Source organism: Tupaia chinensis, unplaced genomic scaffold, assembly GCF_000334495.1.
Source record: "Tupaia chinensis unplaced genomic scaffold, TupChi_1.0 Scaffold000121_1, whole genome shotgun sequence".
Classification (NCBI taxonomy): Eukaryota; Metazoa; Chordata; class Mammalia; order Scandentia; family Tupaiidae; genus Tupaia; species Tupaia belangeri.
The window spans coordinates 1,829,770-1,841,905 of record NW_006159588.1 but is presented as its reverse complement, the minus strand read 5'-3'; the positions used below and the strand labels follow the sequence as shown (position 1 = coordinate 1,841,905).

The 12,136-nt window shown below is 40.2% G+C and overlaps 1 pseudogene; it reads right to left on the bottom strand.

Annotated features, from left to right (window-relative positions):
• Positions 1-785: 785 nt before the first annotated feature.
• On the bottom strand, positions 786-2,486 carry LOC102497200 (craniofacial development protein 1-like; annotated as a pseudogene).
• Between the last annotated feature and the right edge of the window lie 9,650 nt (positions 2,487-12,136).

Genomic DNA, 12,136 nt, shown 5'->3' with positions numbered 1-12,136 from the left:
TTTGTTACTCCCATGTGCATGTGCACATGCTCTATCATGAATAAAGAAAAAAAAGTTTAGATGTCTTCAGGTATATCATTGAATCTACAAGGTAGACACTTTGTGTTATATCCATTTGACACATACGGGAAATGAGGCTAAGAAGGCTGGAGCAACTGGCCTGAGTCTTCCCAGCTTGGAAGTTGGAGAACTGGACTATAAATTTACTCAGTCAGCCCCCAAAACCTGTTTTTTAAATCATTATGCTCTTAAAACAAAACAAAACAAAACAAAACAAAACACTTCAGGAAAAAAGGCAACAATTATATCCAAAGAAGGGTAGCATAGTCCTCATAACGAAAGAGGCCAGAAACAGGCCAGGCCAATTAAAACTTATCTTTGTTTATCAGATGATTAGGAACTGAACTCTAAGAAGAAGTTGTGAAAAGTAACAATGGGGATTCTGTTCAGTAATAGTCACAAGAACTTTGTAAAAGACAACTTCCATTGTGTTGTCTGTGTTCACCCACAGGGGGAAAAAAGAATTTTGTAAAAGAGCCTAAGGTAATAAAATATCCACTCAATAAGATAATAAAAATAGTTCAGATTTTTTTGCAATTTTGCCAAATCCTTTGCAGAATTATCTTTTTATTTTATTTTATTTATTTATTTAAGAACCAATGAAAGTAAACGAATGAAACCATGTGAGATCATGACACTAGACAAAACTTTGGTGTAGAAAAGAAGACCTTGCTGGGAAACAGCTCATGAGAAACAATGGAGACATTCCACAGACGTGCAAAAGCTCACATTGTAAACAGGATTAAGCTGTGGCCGATTTCCCCATACTTCATTTTGCTCAGCCTGAGATCTTGCTCGATTTCAAACTGCCTGTGATCCACTTGGTCTAGAAAAGCTTTCCGTTCAATGTACCCTGTAATGACAGAGCTGAGGGGACATTAGCCTGTGGTTTTTCTTTTCCATTTTGCTTAAAGAAAGATTTGGCATCTTTACATGTAGCACTGACTTCCTTAGTTGCCCTTACTTCTTCACTGGCAAAATCAAACACCTTGGTGATTTTAACTTTTTCTATTTCTTTAGATTTCTCTAACTCTTCTACATTGACCAATGAGTTACTTGAACTCGTCTCTTCAGTCTCTCCTTTCTTTCTTCCTTTCTTTCTTCCTTCCTTCCTTTCTTTCTTTCTTTCTTCTTTCTTTCTTTCTTTCTTTCTTTCTTTCTTTCTTTCTTCTTTCTTTTGTTTTCTTTTTCTTTCTTTTCTTTCTTTCTTTTTTTTTTTTTTTTTTTTGAGAGGTTTTTGCTATAGGCTGTATACACTTGCCAGGTCAGGAAGACAGAGAGACTGAGAGACAGAAAGCCACGCTGCAATCCCTTCCCCTTCATTCTCCTCTCGGGATCTTGGGCACGCACGCACATGCGCCCAGCATGAGTTTAAGCCACTGGACTACATGGGAGTCCAGTGACATAGCCATTACACCAACCGCTGGTCTCTTAACGAGTGTACTTGGGGGCACTTTTGATTTCGGTCCCACATTATTGAGGAAGCTGCCCCAGAGTTCATCCTCCTTTTTCCTTGCATACTCTGACCCAAGGCCTTTTTCCTGTTCTGCGGCTTCGTCTTCCTCACTGCTGCTTCCTCAGACTCCTTCTTGGCATCCTCCTCTTCCTCTTCTAACCAGAGGGCACCCTGTTTTCTTGCTCGCCGGGATGCTTTGAGCCTTTCTCTTTTTCCCTTTGGTTTTCTGTATCTGCTCTTCATCAACCACTTCATCTTCCTTCATTAATTCATTTACATCATCTTCACTATACTCTCCACTCAATGGCACATAGTCTTCATCCTCTTTGGAGGTGGAGAAATCTTCAGAATTGAATTCCTCTATGTCACTGCCATGCTGGCTGGCCAACCCACAGGTCTGCAGCAGCTGCCCCCAACCGAGAAGCTCTCGGGCGAGACCAAGAATTATCTTCTCTAATGCTCACAGTAAACATTCTGAATGTAGAACTTTTTTTATTCTTTCTTTAATTTATTACATTTTTATTTATTTTTAACTGCCAAAGGGGATATTTGCTTGCTAGAGAGAGACAGAAAAAGAGAGAAAAAGAGAGAAAGGAGAGAGCTAGGGACAAAGCACCCCCTAGTGGTGTGTTGTGATGCCACAATCTCTTCTCTATGTTCCATCCTATTGGGTTTTTGAGCATGCATGCACATGGCCAGTTTCTCAAGCTGCCAGGGCTAGGATTTGAACCATGGCCAGCCCTGTGGGATCCTGCTTCCTTAACCACTAGGCAACAAGGATAGGCTGGTCCCTATCCTTATTTACAGATAAGGAAATAGGGCTTAACAAAATTCTTGTAGTGGCATAGTTAATAAAGCCAGGGTCGGTATTTGATTCTGTATGATTGGCTGTCACATAATACTGCCTCCTGCAGCTATAGAGCACCATGATGTTCATCACATGGTCATTGCCAGGACCAGAAGCTGCCATTGTACACTGTTACAGCCTGCAGGTTATGATTGACATCCATTCTGTTTGTTCAGTGTCTGCTTACTTGCTATACATTTCTATTATCATCTCTGTTTAAGGAGACAAGATATATTCTTAACCAGTGAGAGCAGTCTCTGCTTTGGCACCACAGATGTTTGCACAAATACAATAAAAAGATAAAAACAAATGGGGCCAGCAAGTGGCATGCTGGTTAAGATGCTGGACTTCCACATAGCCCACCGTGGTTGAGTCCCAGACCCAGTAGCTTGAAAATCACCCTGGGCACATACACTTGCCCAAAATCCCAAGAGGAGAATGGAGAAGAAGGGATTGTGGCTTGGCCATCCCATCAAGGAATGATTTTTCACTTTCCTTCTGTTTCTGGCAAATGCATGTGCCCCATGGCAAAAAATCTAAAAATTAAATAAACAAAAATAAATTCTAAAAATAAAAATCCATAATTTTAAATAATTTTAAATGGCCATATTAAATGCTTTGGTAACTGGGTGATTTTATGTAAGAAAAGTAATTGATGATTAATCAGTCATTTTGTTAATGTCTTTTTTCAGAATCAGTGATTCTGCCTATGATAGGAAGAACAGAAAAGAACAAATAATAACCATAAATAGTGCTGTAGGTCGCATTTCATTTCTGAAGTGAGAAATAAGGACTGTTGGTGGTGAGTTTAAGTGCTAGCCATGATGCTGGGACCAGAAGCAAATGATGGGGCAAGTATAGGAAACAGGAATTGGGTCAAGCAGAATGAGTGGGTACTGAGGGAAGCCATCCTATATAGTATAGTAAGCATGAGTTCAAAGGAGAGGTTGAAGCAGGTCCAAGTATAACCTGTCACAGAGCCAAGAAAATGAAAACAAGATTTCAACAGGAACATGAATTTTCTCTTGAGATCCCTCAACTCACCAGACAGTCGTTACGAGATAGCCTAAATGCACTCATTGCTCCTTCTCTTCTATTCTCCATTTATTGTGTAGAATATGGGTTCTTCCATCTTAGACTGTGAGATCACAGAGTGGAGCAAAATGATAGAACCTGCTCTGTACACCACACCATGATGCACCCTTCTACCCTGGGATCTATGCTACTTAAACCATTATTATGTTGGTTGTTGATCCCTACGGTTTGACCTAATTCTAATTAATATGTACCATTTATACCATTTATTATGTGTAGAGTTTCCGAGGAAATAGACTGAAATGGAGATTGGCATGAGGAAGTATATCAGTGGGTCTTCTTGGAATCCCCATTTGTGGGAGGAATGTGGCAGGATTGATTTTAGGAAAAGATGAGAAGTGATGTAGTACAAAAAAGGCCTCAGCTGAGCCCAGGAAGAATTCTGATGCTGGCATGGCCATTGAGAGTTCTCTTGAGTAGGGCAAAGGTTGCCCAGACTTTATATCCTTAGGTTGCCCATTCATTTGATATAGACTGTTCCCAGGGAAGAGAGTGTGATCTTGGCTTAGGCAGATCTCTATAGTCAAGGAACTTTCCAAAAAGGGATGATAGCTAAAGTCTGTCATCAAGTAGCACTCACAGAAGATTGAGAATAAATCCTCTATTGCTTAATGTGGATCAGGATAGCATAGCACTGCATCCACTCTACCACTCAATCCTGACAGAATGGAGAAATAGAGAAGGGACTGCTGTGTGAACATGTCCCATCAGGGGGTGTTTTCTCCCTTTCCTTTCTTTCCATCTATCTCTCTCTTGTGAGTACACGCACTCTCTGGCAAATTAAGGGAAAAAAAAGAACTATCTCTGTTGTTAAACAATGCATGATTGTATTTCACTGTTTAGATATGTCATATTTTGTTTATCTAGTCACCTAGAAAGGGATTCATCTTAGTTTCAGTTTGGGACTATTATAATAAAGACACTTTGAACATTTTCCCGTCTTTGTGCGAACATGTTCATATTTCTGTTAAGTAAACATCTAGGAGTAGATGGCTAAGCATATGGTAGGTATATCTTGAACTTATTAATAAACTGCCATGGTTTTCCATAGTAATTGTCATTTTTGCATTTCACCATCAGCTGCTCCATATCTTTGCCAACACTTGGTATTTTCAGACTTTTAAATTTTGGAGATTCAAATGGATGTGTACTCATTTCTCATCAGAGTTTAATTTTCATAATAATTTTGAACACTTTTTTATGTGCTTATTGGTACAAGACCATTTTTTGTCTTTTGTTAAGTATTTGTTAAAATATTTTGCCAATTAAAAATTAAAGTGTTTTCTTATTAAACAGCTCTTTATATATTTTAAATTTAAGTTCTTTGTCATATATATAGGTATTGCATGTATATCTTCCCATTCTGTAGGTTCTTTTCTTTCTTTTTCTTTTTCTTTTCTTGTGTTTTGAGAGAGGTTTTGGCTCTAGGGCATGTGCACTTGCCAGAAAGACAGAGAGAGACAGAGAGATAGAAAGCGAGAAATCACCCAACAGGGGGATGGCCACGACGCAATCCCTTCTCCTCCATTCTCTTCTCTGGATCTTGGGCACGCACGCACACGTGCCTGGCCTGAGTTCAAGTCACCGGGCCCAGAACTTGAACCGTGGTCGACTACATGGAAGTTCAGCAACATAGCCATTATGCTGTTGGTCCCTTTCTTTTTCTTTTTTTTTTTAGAGGTTTTTGCTATAGGGCGCATGTGCTCGCTGGAGAGACAGAGAGAGGCAGAGAGACAGAAAGTGAGAAATCACCCTCTGGGTGGATGGCCATGGTGCAAACACTTCTCCTTCATTCTCTTCTCTCTTCCGGCATGTTTTAAGCCACCAGATCCAAGACTCGAACCATGGTGGACTATATGGCAGTCCAGTGACATAACCATTATGCCATTTGCCCCCCTTTTCTTTTCTTTTTTTTTTTGCTATAGGGCGTGTGCGCTCGCCAAAAAGACAGAGAGAGACAGAGAGACAGAAAGCGAGAAATCACCCCCCAGGGGGGATGGCCATGCCGCAATCTCTTCTCCTCCATTCTCCTCTTGAGATCTTGGGCATGCATGCACACGCGCCCGGCATGAGTTTTAAGCCACTGGGTCCAGGACGCGAACTGCGGTAGACTACGTGGGAGTCCAGCGACATAGCCATTACACTAACTGCTGGTCCCTTGCCCTCCTTTTCTTAATGATATCTTTAGAAGATTGAAATATTTTAATTTGGGGGAAGTCCAATGTAACAATTTTTTTCTTTTATTGTTCATGGTTTTTATGTCTTATCTAAGAAATCTTTTCCCATCCCATATATTGTAAAAATTTTTTCCTGTTTTCTTCTAGGAGTTTTATAGCTATGTGTATGTCATGGTTCATGAGACTAGTCCTCTAGTTTTGTGGTAAATGCTGTTTAAGATGCTAACTATAGACTGATAGATATTCTGTCTGTTTTATAGAGATTTGGAGAGATTAAAAAATTCTCCTACACTGTTGGTGGGAATGTAAATTATTATAGTATAGCCACTGTAGCGAACAATGTGGAGGTTTCTTAAAAACCTACAAATAGAATTACCATATGACTTTGAAATTTCACTCCTTAGTATCTACCCAAAGGATAAGAAAACACTCAGTGTCAAGTAGGAAGGAACAAGTGACTTGAGTGTCACCACTGATGTGAGATCACTGTCTCATGGCACCTCAATCCCTGCTGGGCAGAGGTTGTGCTTTGAGACTGAGTGTCTGTGGTGGAGAATTTGGCACCAAGCAGAGAGGAGCATGAGGGATAGCCCCAGAGTCTCCATTCTCTATTCTGTATGGGGCTGGCGGTGTGAGCCGGCTGATGTACTGACAAGAGGAGGCCCATCTCTAGCATATGATTTCAATCCTGGGCTCCAGTGGCACATGGGGCAGGCTGAATGTCAGTCTCCAGAGACAGCAATATCCTTGCCGAAGTGCCTATGTTAGAGTGGCCACATCAAAATCTGCTCAGAATATTTCCTTTTCATTGCTTGTTAGGAACATTTTGAGTCATTGGGAGATACAGGATGGGAGAGCAAACAGGAAAAAAAGTTTTTTCTTATGGAATCCTGAAGTTGGGATTTCATAAGAAAGTGAGGTCCACCTCTGGAGCCCATGAATTTTGGATGGGATCATGAAGTGGAGGCCCCTGTCTGGGTAGACAGGAATACACCGACCTCCATGATCAGCTCTGGCCTAGGATTTCGTCTTGTTATTAGCTGTGTCCCTCAAAACACCTTCTGTACCTCTCTTCCCTAGGTGGATATTGTGAGTGATTCTCTCGCTCATGTTTGGCTCCCTGCCTAGACTTACGGCTTCTCAATGATCCCAAAGTCCTGCCTGACCTGCTCCAAAATGGCACTGGGCTTGTCAGGAGTTTGGGGCTCATTCAGCCCACCTGGAAAGACACAGAGTGTTTGCTCCCCTAACTTCACATGGCACTTTTCTCTGTTCTAATTCCTGGGACTCAGAATGCACAAACCACTGGTCCTGGTCACATTTTGTGTAAGCAGCAAGACGTTCTGGGAAGTAACAGATGTTGATGTGCTGAGTCCTTGCAGAGTCCTTAGGTTAGGTCTCCCTAGTGTAATGACTCAGACCAGCAGAGGGTGTCCATACTGAAATACAGTCATCTTCTTTCCATTTCAGTGCTCTGAATCACTTGTTAGGACAACACAATGGCATCCCTATTCATACGTCTGTCTGCTCCTCCTGCTCTGAGGTCTTGCTGCCTGAGCCTCAGAACACGCTCCTCTGGGACCAGCATGTGGCACTGGTTAAGGCACTGGACTCCCACATGATCAGACATGGCCTGAGTTCCAGACCTGGCCTCCCACAACACGCTGGGCACTTGTGTGTGCATCCCTAAAATCCTGACAGGAAAATGGAGAAGTGATTGTAGTGTGGCTGTCTCCCCTATAAGGGTGATTTCTTACTTTCCTTCTCTCTGTCTCTCTCATCTCTGGTGAGCACACATGCCCTATAACAAAAACTTTAAAAAAGAAAGAAAGAAAATGCTCCTCCACTGCGGATGGATCAAGAGTGGGCATTCCTTGGCCTCTTCCGAATAACACAGGGTGCTCAGGCTTGTAACCTGACACCTTGTGATAGTTGTTTCTTTGACAACAGAAGTGCCTCAGTAAAGTCCTTCTGCATCTACCCTCTGAAGTTACCTTCACTTCCTCTTTAAACAAAAAATACGAATGCTGTTGAACCTGTTAGCATAAATCTAGCAGTTGCCTGTACCTGCCTGAGCAGAGAGATCATGGAAGTTACTGTTTCCTTAACCTGGGACAACTAACCTATCTGTCAGGTGACTTTGTTTTTGTAACTCTTAACTAAAAAAAATCTGATCTTAAAACATTTGAACTCTAACCATGGAAAATGACACCCTGCAATTCTGAAGGCAGTGAAGTAATGGCTGCTATTTATAAATGGGATTCCTATCAAATAAGTAATTTCATCAAATTCAGTTTTTGTAGGATTTTCCAAGATAAAGTTACCTTAGTTGAATGTTTCTCTCACTAAACTGCAGAAGCAAAGGAAAACAAAACAAAACAAGACAGAAAAGAAAAGCAAACACTGAGTTGGAAAACCACTTGCACATTCATATTTACTATAGCATTATTTACAGTTGCTAAAACATAGAATCAACCCACATGTCCAAGAACAGGTGAATGAATTGAAAAAATGTGACACATATACACAATGCACCCTACTTAGCCATTAAGAACAATGAGGCCCTGACATTTGATACGAAGTGGAAGAATATGGAAGATTTAGTGATAAGGAAAGGAAGCCAGACATGGATTTAATAATTTAGGTCCCTATAATTTAAATTTTCCATTATAATATAATAAATTGGCAATCTGGTTCATACATAAGACCTATTTAATTAGACTTTGTCTTGAGAGATAAACCCAACCTCAGAATATTTTAAAACCAGTTTTCTTAGACTTCAGATTGAGGGTGAGATTTATCATGCTCTGTGAGGTGAAAATGACACCCTGCAATTCTGAAGGCAGTGAAGTAATGGCTGCTATTTATAAATGGGATTCCTATCAAATAAGTAATTTCATCAAATTCAGTTTTTGTAGGATTTTCCAAGATAAAGTTACCTTAGTTGAATGTTTCTCTCACTAAACTGCAGAAGCAAAGGAAAACAAAACAAAACAAGACAGAAAAGAAAAGCAAACACTGAGTTGGAAAACCACTTGCACATTCATATTTACTATAGCATTATTTACAGTTGCTAAAACATAGAATCAACCCACATGTCCAAGAACAGGTGAATGAATTGAAAAAATGTGACACATATACACAATGCACCCTACTTAGCCATTAAGAACAATGAGGCCCTGACATTTGATACGAAGTGGAAGAATATGGAAGATTTAGTGATAAGGAAAGGAAGCCAGACATGGATTTAATAATTTAGGTCCCTATAATTTAAATTTTCCATTATAATATAATAAATTGGCAATCTGGTTCATACATAAGACCTATTTAATTAGACTTTGTCTTGAGAGATAAACCCAACCTCAGAATATTTTAAAACCAGTTTTCTTAGACTTCAGATTGAGGGTGAGATTTATCATGCTCTGTGAGGTATTTTAGGAGTTAGAGTCCACCAGCCTCATCCGGTAACAATCTAAACATGCCAAGCTTTTCTTCTGAACTTTGACAGATTACACATTAATGCTCCATTGAAGAGTAATGGAACCTTACTCTTAGGCAACCATGACAATGCATGGATGCTTTCTTCTCCACAAGGCTACTCTATATTGGCTAATGAACTAGTCAACCAGTCAGAGTCTCCCTTCGGTATTTGAATGTAGAGAAAGGTACACAGATGACAGAGAAACATAGAAACAGATAGTAATGCAGAAAAGCCCTGAAAAGTAAAAGCCGTGAGGTAATAATGTCATGAGTAACCAGGTATCATAAAGTGAAACAAAATCAGGTTGTGTCATAACCTGATAATGATCTATGTCTCTGTGAAAACTGCTAAAAATACTAGGCTTCATGTTTCTTATTTCTTCATTTACCTTTACAGTATATCACCCCAGACAATCTGAGTAGGCCTATACGTGCCTTGCAACATGAAAGAGTAATACTTGGCACCAATGTTTCCTAATTTTTCCCTCATTTCCATGTTCACCGGCCTGTTCAGACTGAGTAGTCATTCTTACTCATAGAGATGACTACAATAATAATCCATAGCTTCCCTGCTTTCACTCTTTCATCATGTAACTTTTCTTCCTTTTTTGAAAAGAATTATTTTATTTAACTTTATTTTATTTATTTGTTTATTTATTTTAATTTGACCAGAGAGGGATAGAGCAAGAGCGAGAGCGAGAGCGAGAGCGAGAGCGAGAGCGAGAGCGAGAGAGAGAAAGCAAGCCTCCAGGTCCAGGATTTGAACTGCGATTAGCCATGTGGGAGTCCGGTGCCCTTAACTACCATGCCACCTGCCAGCTCCAGTAACCTTTCTAAGAGATTTTCTGTCATTCTTTCTGTATTCACAGATAATGCATTGCTTATTTGAGCATCAGCAGGACATTCAATAGTTCACTATGAGGTTGGCTCTAAAACAATTACACTCAATCTCTGTGCATATGCCTGGGAGATTGAGTGTTAGAGTAGCCTTATCCTTTGTTGAGGTAACTGAGAATCAGGGAGGCCAGAGATCATTTTACTTCCTCTTTTGGCTTCTGCCACCAAGTATTTGCTGATGACTCTTGCTTTAAGTGTCTCTACCCTTTCCTGACTTCAGAAAAATATAGCTAAATTTAGTTTACCCCACATCTCCATTGGGAGATGAACTTACAGACAACTGAATCACAGACAACTGAATCAACAAAAACTTGTCAACTTTTCTTCTAGTAAGAGTGATTTCTTTTCTTTAAAGGCTGACATTATGAGGCCGGCAGGTAGCTTGGTAGTTAAGAAGGTGGACTTTCACATAGCCAACCATGCTTTGAGTACCAGACCTTACAGCTTGCTTTCTCTCTTTCACTTTCTCTTTCTCTGGTCACATTGAAAAATAATAATAACAAATACAATTAAATAAATAAATAATTCAAAGGAAGAAAAGAAAGAAAAAGACTGATATTACTCTTTGTCCAAGCTACCAAAGTAGAATTCTCTTCTTTCATTTTTTCTGCTTCAGGATTCATATTTAGGAGATCACTACATTCTCTTAGTTCTATATCTTTATAATTTTTTCACTCTAAGTTCTTCTCTCTAGTCTATTGGATTACTTTAATTGGATCTATATCTCTTGTGTTGTTAATATATATGTCTTTCCCATCTACTCTAGGATCCTCCCAAATCCATTCTCTACTCTGTATCTATCTACAGGTGACTATTTGAATAAATTGTGATATACCCATATAATGTAATACTGAGTGGTCTTTAAAAAGAATGAGGCAGATTTATATATGCTGAATAGAAAACTTTGGGTATTTTATTTAATAAAAAATACAGGGGCTGGACAATGGCTCAGCAGTAGAATGTGATCCTCTGTGAGGCAGATCCACATGGAAACGTTCTGGGTTCATGTATGAGGCCTCCCTGAGTATGCTAGGTACACCTGTACCCAAGCTCTAGAGATGGCAGAATCTGTGGTGGACTGGGGTGTCAAGATTCTGTTAGAGGTGTTATGTCTCTCTGTCTCTTTTTCTCTCTCCCTGTCTCTCTCATCCATGGAAGAAATAGATAAATGAACCTTAAAAATGCAAAGTAGTGGGGCTAGCAGGTGGCATAGTGGTTAAGATGCTGGACTCCAACATGGCTGATAGCAGTTTGAGTCCCAGACCTGGTGGCTTGAAATTCATGCAAGACACATTTGCATGCATGCCAAAGCCCCAGGAGGAGAATGGAGGAGAAGGGATTGGGGCATGGCCAAACCTCAGGGATGATTTCTCACTTTCCCTCTTCACATCCCTGTCTCTATCTGGTGAGTGCATGCACCCTATGGCAAAAAAGAAAAAAAAAAGGGAACCAGCAGTTAGCGTAATGGCTATGTCGCTGGACTCCCACGTAGTCGACCGCGGTTCGTGTCCCGGACCCGGTGGCTTAAAACTCACGCCGGGTGCGTGTGCGTGTGTGCCCAAGATCCCGAGAGGAGAATGGAGGAGAAGGGATTGTGGTGTGACCATCCCCCCTGGGGGGTGATTTCTCACTTTCTGTCTTTATGTCTCTCTCTGTCTGTCTGGCAAGCGCACGCGCCCTACAGTGAAAATCTCTAAAAAAAAAAAAAGAAAAGAAAAGAAAAGAGGCAAAGAACTGAGTGAGATGTGTAGTATTATCTTTTTAGGCACATTTATAAAGAACATGAAATGTTGTCCTATGCACACATAGAGTAATTTTTATTATTTATCTAAGAACTTCAAAAGTACCCAGAGCCCACAGTAGTTAAATCAGGGTTTGTGTAGACTTTCCTTTTTAACTTTCTATTATGAAAAATTTCAAACATTCACAGAGGTAGGGAGAATAGGTCATTTCTTTCATTATCATCATCCAGCTTCAACAATAACCAATCATGGTCAATCTTGTTTTCTCTATACTCCCACCCGCTCTACTTCTATCTCCATTAAATTATAGTAAAACAAATTACAGACACTACATAGCTTTTTTTGTGGGGGGGGGAGAGGTTTTTGCTATACGGTGCATGCG